This window comes from Rutilus rutilus, assembly GCF_951802725.1.
Source record: "Rutilus rutilus genome assembly, chromosome: 3".
Classification (NCBI taxonomy): Eukaryota; Metazoa; Chordata; class Actinopteri; order Cypriniformes; family Leuciscidae; genus Rutilus; species Rutilus rutilus.
In genome coordinates, this window is record NC_140211.1 from 44,028,721 (window position 1) to 44,041,086 (window position 12,366).

At 43.4% G+C, this 12,366-nt stretch overlaps 1 protein-coding gene across 1 annotated transcript in view; it reads left to right on the forward strand.

Annotated features, from left to right (window-relative positions):
- col25a1 (collagen type XXV alpha 1 chain) overlaps positions 1-12,366 on the forward strand; it is a gene marked incomplete at its 5' end in the record, with an annotated part of 143,077 nt that overhangs the window by 41,406 nt on the left and 89,305 nt on the right. The gene's annotated exons all lie outside the window — the stretch shown is intronic.

Below are 12,366 nucleotides of genomic sequence, written 5' to 3' on the forward strand. Positions count from 1 at the left end.
CCCCACTGCGCGCGCTGCCCTGCGTGCACTCATCACATGTCACCGTTCCCGGAAATATTCAGCTCAAAGCACCTGCATGCAGTCAGCGAAGGCAAACAAGGCAAAAACTACTTCCTCGGACCCTGCCCGCACTCTTGAACGACCTCCTCTGCTTCGCCCTCAACCCCGGACCTGTCCTCGAACCGACGATGCGGTACTTGTCTCCGGACTCGGAGTGTACGTTAGTCTTCATTAGAGTCAACAATGTTTTCATCATGGAAACTCTTACATGCAAAACACCGTATATGTTATGAATCTTACACGAAATTCACCTTCATCACAGTGTAACTGATGGGAATGGAAAAACGTGTATCAACCTGTTTTTAGTTTTGCCTTATAAATATAGCTCGTTACCGAATGAAACTTTACCATTATCGATATGCTAGCTTGATAGTGAGTACTAAAAGAAATCTTATTTGTTTATATTCATAGTGATAAAGTTAGGTATTTTATTACATGTGATTCTGACATGATGTCACTGTATGTACTGCGCTCCTTCCTCTCCACTCGTCTCAGGTAATAAATACGTCTTGTTCCAGCTGAGCGTTTGGCGTCGCGCGTTCATGTGTTTTGGGGGCGTGGCTTTGGAAGGAGCTCAGAAGGGAGGGGGTGGAGTGAATGGAAATAATGAGCTGTGTTTATTGCAGATTAAAAGGTCTACAGTCACTCGATTTTTATATTTTCTTTTTCAGAGTACTTACATTTTAATTATGTATTGATATATAAAGACAGTTTAAACAAATTTGGAATGTTTTTTTTTTTAGAAAAAGGATTACCTACCCTACCTTTAAGTGTGTACTTTTAAATGATCGGATTCAAACTGAAAACAAATATTCTCTGTTTAAGTAATTTGTATAAAACCAACAAGATGTCCAGCTTCTCAAATGCTTCCTAATTATAATTCGAACACGCCCACTCGCGCAAAAGATATTCACATGCAAATCTCCACATGGAATGCAAACGCGCTTGTTACCTCAAAAACAAAGCACCAAAACACTTCACAAGTCTCTGCTTTTCGTCGAGTTTGAAAGACGCGCCGTGAGCTTACATTGGATTTAGGCTACCTCAGAAGAAGAATGCGATTTGAAGACAAGAAAGATGTAAGGTAAGAAATTCTTACATATTAGTTTGTTATTGTTGCATAAATTTCACATTGCAGTTGAACTGTCTCTAGATATATGGTGAATATTATAATATTTAGACCCGTGTTTACTGTTACTGTGTTTGTGGATATCTGCTCAAACGTAGATATGTATATGGTAACCATAATGTTTTATATTTGAGCGCGATCGCGTTTGAATGTATCATATTTGATACATTCGAAAAGCAAAACGCACCAAACAGCTTCATGTTTTTACTATTATCTCATTTCATATCATCATAACGAATGGAAACATTTGAAGTAACATGATAATCAATATATTTTTCTCTAGCTTAGATGTTACTGAAATATTTTGGAAGATTTATAGGCTGCTATGGTTATTGTTATTATTATTATTTTATGCAGCACTGCGCATAGCCTATGCCTACAAGGGACAACAAACCTGGTGTTCATTATATTATATATTGTTGGAAACATTTGTGTGTGTGTGTGTGTGTGTGTGTGTATTCTGTGAATTTTAAAAAGCAATTTTAACCAGAAAAATCTAAAATGTATTCCCAAAATCGTGCAGGCCTTTCTCTTGATATCAGTATGTTCACTTTTTTTTTTTTTTTTTTTGGGCCCAGATGTCACTGAATCCTGCTGACTTCAACATTCACATGAGTCTCTGTACATGAACATGGTAAAGTGAAAATCAAACACCTTGGAAATGAAAGGTATGTACAATGTTTTTAGGAATGGCACAAAGTGTCTCTGTCTTTGGATCATTGTTTTCAATGAGTGCTTTTTTGTCATTTGCTGTGTATCTTTGGACTATGTTGTGTTGTAAATAAATCAAACAATCTAAAAGCCATTCTTTTTTAAATCTCCTCATTCTTTGTGCAAGGTTGCTCAGAATGATAGGGCCTGATAGCTCCTAATAGGGCCGTTAGGGAAGGGTCTTTGTCTTTCTCAGGTGTGAAAAGCTTACATATTAATGAGCTCCCGCATAAAGCTTTCTAACACAAAACACGTCGTAAAATTTTTAAATCAATATATTGTCTTATCTGAATGAGCAGTCAGGGTGATTTTCACATAGTTTTAGAGCAAATATTCTAGGCTACGTGATACAATTTTCAAAAGTCTTGTGAAGAAATAATCAGTATGGGTTTCATGACCTTATTTCAGTGAGAATTTTTTTTTTGTATTTTTACAAACCACGCATAAATGTCATTATCTCAAAACTACAAACTTTTACACACATGCTGCTGATATATTATTGTAGCAGAGTTTGTGCTGAATACAGTGTAATTAGACTTTAGCCATGAAAATGTCTCAAGTAACAGAAATAAGCACAAATGTCAGAGCATGTCAGAACACCTCCAGGGCCCAGAAAACAGCTCAGACTCCAGAGGGTTAAAGCAGATGTCTTAAATGTCAGTAGACCGGGAAGATTTTAAAACGAAACTTTCATTCGTAAATACACAAGATCGCTATGAAAATACAGACCGGAAGTCAAAAGACAACGAGCGCAGCGCTGAAAAGGGGCGGGGCTACATAAGGTCTATAAAATAGAATAAATGTGTGCAGAGAGGACCAGCCTGCCACATCACAACTTCCTCTTGCTAAAGCCCTGGAGGATGCAAACCCCCTGGTAGAATAAGCCCTAACGCCTAGAGGCGAAGATTGACCGTGCACCTTTAAAGCAAGGCCGATCCCTTATCCAATGTGACATAGTCTGCTTTGTGGCAGCCGCCCCCCGGTCACGGCCCCCATACCAAATGACCATCTGCTCTGATTTATACCACTGGCTAGTGCGGTGGACGTAAATCTGAAGAGCACGAACGTGACACAGAAAGTGAAGTCTCTCCTGCTCCTGCGTCAGAAGCATGACCACCGCTGACTCTAGTGGTTCAAATGGGTTGTTGACTAGCCCCTCAAGGACCCTGGCTAAGTCCCATGAGGGAACTTTGACTCTGAAGGGAGGCCTCAGTCGCCTAGCTCCACGAATGAAGAGGGCGATCAGAAGGTGTCCAGACCCAGGGGGGCTAGAGGAGTCAGTGAGAAGTAAAGGGTCCCCTTTACTTCTCACTGACTCCTCTTAGCCCCCCTTGGTCTGGGTCTTTGCTTCCCTTGCGCTGTTTCTTGTGAAGCAAAGAGGTCAACCGTAAAATCTCAAAATCCCCTTGTGTGAACTCCCGTCTCAACAATAAATCTGCTCCCACATTCATTCTTCCGGGAATGTGAATCGCCCTGAGGGAAAGGATCTTGTCCTGAGCCCAAAGCAGAACCTGCTGCGCTAGTTTGTTCAAACTGTGCGAACGCAGTCTGCCCTGGCGATTTATATAAGTGACTACCGCAATGTTGTCCACACACACCAGGACATGGTAGCTTCTTAACTGGTGGAGGAAGTACTTCAGGGTCAGAAATACAGCCATCAATTCAAGGCAATTGATGTGCCAATCGAGATGACAGCCTCTCCAGACCCCTTGGCTGGACGGCCATCTAAGAGCGCACCCCAGCCTGTCAGGAAAGCGTCTGTCGTTAGCATTGAAAATATGCATCCTTAAGGTCGTTTGTGACAAACCAATTTTTGTGTTGAATTTGAAACACAGTCATTTGACTGTCAACATTTTGAACTTGAATGTTCTAAGAAAACGCTTCAGATTGCAAAGGTCTAGAATTGGACGCAGCCCCCCATCTTTTTTGGGAAGAGGAAAATAGCAGATGTAACAACCTGACTGTCTGTCTGGGAGGGGGACATGTTCTATGGCCCCTTTGTCCTGCATAGTTTGCAGTTCTTGTATCAGCAAGTGTGCCTGTTCCAGTTTCACGGTAGTGGAGACCACGCCATTGAAACACGGAGGACGGTGTGCAAACTGAATTTTGTAGCCCTTTTGTATGGTTCTGAGAGTCCAAGGAGATATGTTTGGCAGTAGTTTCCACTCTGCCAACTTCTCCGAAAGGGGCACTTATTTTGACGCAGTGTCTTGTGACGCAATGTCTTGTGACGCAATGTTAAATATCCCGTGTCCTGGGGAAAGGCAGGAAGCAACTAAATATTTAACATTTCGCTGGAAACCACTGCCCCTGAAACACCAACGGTGGCTGGGATGGAACAGAGCTGTCATGAGTGTGTTGGGAAAGAGCTACTTAATATATTTTTACGTGTAGCGTCCCGGGGCATTACTTTTTTTCTTCTCCAGCAGTTCAGCCTGGTACGCCTGCCATAGTGTGAAGAGCAGCATCAGCATGACCCGCGGACTGAAACGCCTTCCTTACCAACGTGAATGTTGTTCAACACGGCTTGGTCCAACACTTTTTAAGTGACGATAAGCTCCACTATCTCCATAAGAGAGATAGCCCACAAGCATCACTTCCAAACAGGGGCATCATCGTATAACCACGTGCCCTTGGACCCACGATAGTTGAATAAGTCGACGTCGAGTGCACAAAGACACATGGAGAAGGGGAGAGACCATCGCTGAGGCCTGTCCCCCTGGCCACCGGACAGAAATCTGCTCTAACTTCGAGCGCTTGCTGTTTCTCCTGTGGCCAATCTGGCTGTAATCTGGCCAGTGCATGAGTGACCACCTCGATTAACTCCTCATGCACTTTATCATCATGGGAGGAGCACTCAAAGGTGGCATTCTCAAATAACAGTCAGACAAGATGTTAATACAAGCATCTAACTTCTCAAATCAGATGAGTATTAATAATTTCTTAGAACTAAATACAGCCAAATATCAATCTGACAAGTAAAAACGGTCTGGATGAAAGGCTGAATATAGTCATTTTAATATTAGAGCAGTTTTAACAAAGAATCATAAAATCATTGCTTCCAAATACACACAATTCGTTTGCACGCCTTCATAGGAACAAGAGAGAAAAAGGCAATCTCCCGTCTGCTCAGTTCCCTCACATTATATACATATGTAGCGGTCCCGTAATCCGTGTGTTGCCTTGGCAGATGCAAGATCCGAGCCACTAGATTCTTTATTGATAAGATAATCTATGTCCTCAGTCCACTCTGAAGAAGCGGCGAGGCACGTTTCAGAAGCAGACAGGAGGACGACGCGATCTGAAGAGAGGACGAGAGAAAGGGACGGACCCGTCTCCCACTCCTGAGCCAGATTGAGTCACGATATACTAGACGAGCGCAAAGCAACTCAAAGTGCTTGCACTCGCCATTCTCTCGACATGATTCTCTTGTCTTTTCATTGTAGAGAAAGAGAATGAGAAAGGCTTTATTTGTTAAAAAGGCTCTCCAATCTGGATTATAGTTAATTGTATTATAGTTATAGTTATAAAAGAGACACTAATGCCCCCTTGTGGCTAAATACACATTAGGTTAAGATATACAAGACTTGCATTAACGGATCAGGCTAGCTATTGGGGCGTGGTCTATTGCACATACACAGAAGAAGTTTGATGGAGTTATGCTGCTTGTTAGATCGATTCTACAGAGTGCGTTCATATACCAGTGAGTAATCTTTCAGTTATAAATAACCTCTTACGAGCTGTATTTCAGCTATTATTATGTTGATGTTAAATCTGTAATTTGATATCTTTTGACGTTACGACGCACGCATGTTTATTGCATCGTGTATATTATCTGAGGTAAATACATGTAAAAGGGAGTTCAATATCTATCTGTGATCATTTAATCTCAATTTCTAAATAACGTGGAGTATGTATATAGGATTATTTATGATAGAATAAGGATATATGATGATTATATCATCTCTGGACGATCGCGTGGATTGAGATCACGTGTCTGTGAACGTGACGCCATTTACTCTGTTATTTGACTCGATCCTTATGTTACTTGATTATATTTTGTATAGTTAGGGAAATATTGAGTCATTGCATGCATAATATCCAGAATAGTAATAGTTTGTGAGTACTATCAGCCGAGATTGATGACTCTAGATGTTACAACGGTTGAATACATAGTACTACAATGCTTATTTTCTTCTGTGCATATTACTTTATCTGAAACATGTTATCTTGAATATGTTATAATTTAAATATTGTTACTTCTATTTCATTTAGAACCACTACTGTTTGCATGTGGCTGCAAATTACCATTAAAGAGATATACGTCTCTGACCGGACGTCTTGTGACTGCTCATTCTCCACCAGAACATAATATAGTCTTCATTACAAATGGTCCTTCGAGCCGGAGTGAGGAGCTGTCACAAGTAAGATGTATCAGCATGATCCTGACACCAGACCTGGATCTCCTGAGCCCATTGTCAGACCCAGGCGATCAGTGCGTCTACCTAGTTATCTGACTATGAGGTCGACAGATACCACCCAAGGCTACAGTCACGGGACAGAGCAGACACTTCTTCCCCTGAACTAAGTGAAGATTCTGATCCACCAGGAGCAGCTTCACTCAACATAGCTGCTACCTACCATGAACACAGACCAAGTCCTCAGCATGGGCAGCTAATAGAATGGAGCTCTATCAGGGAAGATGAACAGCAGCATAAAATCTCCTCTCCACATTCTGAGTTGTCATCGGTGGTCTTAGCAGAGTTTCAGCAGCTTAAAAAAGAGTGATGAACTGCGGCATTTTGCAAATGAACAGATGAGACTGTTGGAAAAAAGATCAGGTCAGACATGACTTCCTTTCCGACTTAGATCAGAGGCTTAAAAGGCTTGAGATGACTTCACAGCAGACCTATTCCAGTCCTATCTCACCTCGACAGTCTTCCCCCCAGAGACCCTCACACTACAGCAGAACAGATGACATCACAGGTGTCAATCGTCACACAGAGCAACGTATCCCTCCCAGCCAAGAGAGCACTTACCGTGGACCAGCTCCCACCATCCCAAACTTTGTAAAGCCAGACCCAAGAGAGTTTTCTCGGTTACGAATCGCGTTGGAGAATATTCTACCAGCTGATGCCACTGAGAGATTCAAGTTTCAGATACTTGTTGACCACTTAAAATTGGAAGAAGCTCTGCTTATAGCAGATTCCTACAGCAACTCATTGTATCCCTTCTCAGATACTATGGAAGCACTCAATCAGCAGTATGGACAACCCCACCAGCTGGCCCTTCAGAGGATAGCAGAACTTATGGATGCCCCGAACATCATCAGTGGAGATGTGAAAGCTTTCAGGATGTTTGCATTAAGAGTTTGCTCATTAGTCAGTATGCTTCAACAGCTGGGCAAGAAGGGTTATGTTGAATTGGAGTGTGGCTCCCACGTAACAAGGTTATTGTGTAAACTTCCACATGATCTACAGACAAGCTTCAGAAGGTTTATCTATCCCCACAGAGTATATATCCCTACATTACTGGATTTCTCAGCCTGGCTAGAGTTCGAGCTGCAGGTTCAAGAAGATAATTCCAGGTTCTCTCTTTCCACGAATAAGCCAGTAGCCATGAGCAGAAAGGGACAAAGTAAAGATTTGAAACGTCAAACAAACCCAACAAGTATATTCCTTGGTACAGAGAAAGGCACTGTCTCAAGAGCCATGCCAGTAAAGGATACTGAGTCGAAGTCCAGGGAAAGAAACATCTTTTGTCCATATTGTGATGGACATGATCACTACTTGAATGGCTGCTCTAGTTTCAGTCAGTTGAGCAGAGATAAGAAAGTGAAATGGATTCAAACAAACAATCGATGTTGGCGTTGTGGGAGAGGGCACCAAGCGGCAAAATGTAATCTCAGAACTCTTTGCAAGATCTGTAATGGCAGACACCTGTTTGTCCTCCATGAGGTTAATAATCGGCCCACCACAAAGACCAATGACTCTCCTGATCCTGGATCCTCTGAGAGCTGCCTAGTGAACACCACCACAGAGACCTTGTACTTAGATCGACTCGCTGGCAGTCGTCAAGTTTTGTTAAAGCTTTGTAAGGTGCTCTTAAGGAATGGCAATCATTGCTTGGAAACTTACGCCATACTAGATGATGGGTCCGAACGTACAATACTCCTTCACTCTGCAGTTCAACAGCTTAAGTTAACGGGTCAGCCTGAAGAACTGGTGTTACGTACAGTACGTCAAGACCGCCACAATCTACAAGGGGCTGCTGTGGCTTTTACAGTATCACCTGCCTTCCAACCTGAGATTTCCTTCAAGATACACAAGGCATTTACCGCTGAACCACTCGGACTGGCTGAACATACACATCCAGTCAGTGAGTTACAGAGCAAGTATCGGCATCTACAGGGATTACCACTGCAACAGATTGATTCCGTACAGCCACTCCTCCTCATAGGTTCTGACTATCCACACCTCATTACACCAGTTGAACCAGTTCGTCTAGGCCCACCAAACGGACCTGCTGCCATCAGGACCCGTCTGGGTTGGACACTGCAGGGTCCCACTCAAGAAATTAAGCATTGCCTCTCAGAACAACAGTGTCTCTTCACTTCTACTTCCTTTTCCCCTACCGACGTGTATAATCAAGTGGAGAGATTATGGCAATTAGATGTGCTTCCGTATCGCAGCGAGAAACTCATTACTCGATCCAAGCAAGATCAAGAGGCCATTGCTTTACTCGAGTCAAAGACGACTAGAGTTATGGTAGATGGAGTTGCTCGATACGCCACTCCATTGCTTCGAGTGAAGAACATGCCCATACTGCAAGCCCCAAAGGAGAGTACCCTGCCTTGTCTCAGAGGAATAGAAAGAAGGTTAGCCAAAGATCCAACTCAAGCAGCATCTTACAGGGCCGAGATGAAAAGGTTGGAGGAGGAAGGATATGCTTCAGTGATATCTCCAGAACAGGTGGAACAGACAACTGAATCATGGTATATCCCCCACCATATGACTCAGCACAATGGAAAGAACAGAGTCGTTTTCAACTGTTCCTTTCAGCACAGAGGGAAGAACCTTAACCAACTGCTACTTCCAGGTCCTACATTAGGCCCTACCCTGATGTCCGTTCTGCTAAGGTTCCGTGAGCACACCGTGGCTTTAAGCAGTGACATCAGGGGAATGTTTCATCAGGTGCGTCTATTGCCAGAGGATCGCCCTCTGGTACGCTTCCTGTCTAGAGATCTCAAGAGAGAAGAGCTTCCCCAAGTCTATGAGTGGCAAGTCCTTCCCTTTGGAACGACATGCAGTCCATGTTGTGCAACATTTGCATTACAGAAACACATCATGGATCATAGTCACCCAGGAGAAGATGTCCGTGAAAGCATTGAGAAATCCTTCTATGTGGACAACTTCCTCCAAAGTTTCAGTTCCAAAGAAGAAGCAGAGTCAATGGTGACAAAGTTGCGAAACCTCTTAGCAACAGGTGGGTTTGATTTAAGACAGTGGGCTAGTAACTTCCCTAATGTCCTGAGCCATGTCCCATCTCATGCTAAGTCCACCAGCATTGAATTGTGGCTGACACAAGGTCAACCAGATGCTCAAGAATCCACGCTTGGTCTACACTGGCACTGTATATCGGACACATTGTCATACAAGTACCGTCCCATTGACTACTCAGTACCCACAATGCGCAACATTTACAAGGTCTTGGCCAGCCAATATGACCCATTGGGTTACATTGTCCCTTACACTACACGAGCTAAAATATTAGTTCAGCGTCTGTGGGACAAGAAGAGGGAATGGGATGATCCCCAACTACCAAGTGAGTTACTCCACGCCTGGCAGGCATGGGAATTGGAGTTGCCAGACCTCCAACTCATCTCACTCCCCAGGTGTTATGTCACTGCAGAGTTAAACAAGACCCAATGTCTGAGAGAAATCCATATCTTTTGCGATGCCTCAGAGCAAGCCTACGGCTCTGTAGCCTATCTACGGACACAGAGTCCCCAAGGAGACATAGAAGTAGCTTTCCTGACTGCCCGTTCAAGAGTTTCCCCCAAAAAGCGTCAGTCAATCCCTCGTTTGGAGCTGTGTGCTGCCTTAACTGGAGCTCAGCTGGCTAAGCTTCTGATGTCAGAGCTTAGCATTCCAATCCAGAATGTCATGCTCTGGTCTGATTCAACTACTGTGCTAACCTGGATCCAAGCTGACTCATGTAGATTTAAGGTTTTTGTTGGAACAAGAGTAGCAGAGATACAGGAATTGACCGACCCTGGGGCTTGGCATTATGTTGATACCAAAACGAATCCAGCCGACGACATCACACGTGGTAAAACTCTGGCTGAGTTGTCCAATCCAAGCCGGTGGAACCAGGGTCCACCATTTCTCCTTCTGCACACAGATCAGTGGCCTAAGAGTCCACTTCTCCACCTACAGAGTGAGGATGATGAGGTGAAACGAGCTACTTTTTGTGGGTTTACTGTTCCAGACAAACATCCAGCGTTGCCTGATAGTGGTCAATTCCAGTCCTATGATGAATTGCTCAAAGCTACTGCCCAGGTATTGCATGGGGCGGCCTCGGATAATGATGTTCTGACAGCAAATGAATATCAAGAAGCCGAACTAGCACTCCTCCGCCTGGCACAGAGCCAAAGTTTCCCTGTGGAAGTTAGCCATCTTAAGTCAGGTAAACCTTTACCCACGAGTAGCCGTCTCCTGTGCCTCGCTCCGGAATATGATAGTACTATGCAGCTCCTTAGGGTTGGTGGGCGCCTCAGAAGGACAGAACAACTAGATGAATTTGCAATTCACCCCATAGTTCTTGACTCTAGACATCCCCTGAGCAAGTTGATCATTCAAGATTTTGATGCAAAACTGCACCATCCAGGAGCAGAACGTGTATTTGCAGAAGTGCGACGCAAATACTGGATCTTGAAGGGCAGGGAAGTTATTCGTCAACATCAAAGAGCTTGTTTAGGCTGTAAAACATGGAGAGGTAAGCCAAGCATGCAGAAGATGGCTTATTGCAACCAGCCTACTACTCAACAGGGGTAGATTGTTTTGGACCCTACCTTGTTAAAATTGGACGCAGAAATGAGAAACGATGGGGTCTCATATTTAAGTGTCTGACAACCCGAGCAGTGTATTTAGACATTCTCAGCAACATCGACACTGACTCATTCTTAATGGCCTTGAGACGATTTATCTCCCATAGGGGGAAGCCATTCGAAATCATCTCAGATCAGGGGACGAATTTTCGGGGAGGTGATCGAGAGTTACAAGAAGCTTTTGCATCACTTCACCCAACATTAAAAGAGCAGCTAACCAGCCAACAGATTCAATTCCAGTTCAATCCCCCTGGTGCTCCACACTTTGGAGGCTGTTGGGAAAGGGAAATCCGATCCCTTAAAACTGCCCTTTGTGCTACTATAGGGGATCAGATTGTAACCGAGGAAGTTCTACGAACTGTACTTGTTGAGATTGAGGGCATTCTCAACTCTAAACCCATCGGTTATACTTCGTCTGATGTAGCGGACTTAGACCCAATAACTCCTAATATGCTGCTTATGGGGCGGCTGGACTCATCCCTACCTCAAGTGGTGTATCCACAATCAGAGATTCTGAGTAGAAGACGCTGGAGGCATAGTCAGATTATGGCGGATCATTTCTGGAAACATTTTATCCGCAATTACCTGCCAGGACTTCAGTCACGCCAAAAATGGCAAAGAGATTCAGGAAACTTGACACCTGGAACTATTGTCATGATTGTTGACCAGCAGCTCCCTCGAGCTCTGTGGCCAGTTGGGAAAGTTACGAAAGTTCTCCCTGGAGAAGATGGTAGAGTCAGGGTGGCTGAGGTTGAAGTAAAAAACAAAACCTATCTTCGCCCAATTTCCCATCTGATTAGCCTCCCTAATCTGCCAGACTGATTACTCCTTAGAACTATGCCCAAACTGAGATTGCCTTTTCCAGGGTACACATTTACAGAGAAAATGTGGGGGCGGCTGTTAAAAAGGCTCTCCAATCTGGATTATAGTTAATTGTATTATAGTTATAGTTATAAAAGAGACACTAATGCCCCCTTGTGGCTAAATACACATTAGGTTAAGATATACAAGACTTGCATTAACGGATCAGGCTAGCTATTGGGGCGTGGTCTATTGCACATACACAGAAGAAGTTTGATGGAGTTATGCTGCTTGTTAGATCGATTCTACAGAGTGCGTTCATATACCAGTGAGTAATCTTTCAGTTATAAATAACTGTATTTCAGCTATTATTATGTTGATGTTAAATCTGTAATTTGATATCTTTTGACGTTACGACGCACGCATAGGTTTATTGCATCGTGTATATTATCTGAGGTAAATACATGTAAAAGGGAGTTCAATATCTATCTGTGATCATTTAATCTCAATTTCTAAATAACGTGGAGTATGTATATAGGATTATTTATGATAGAAT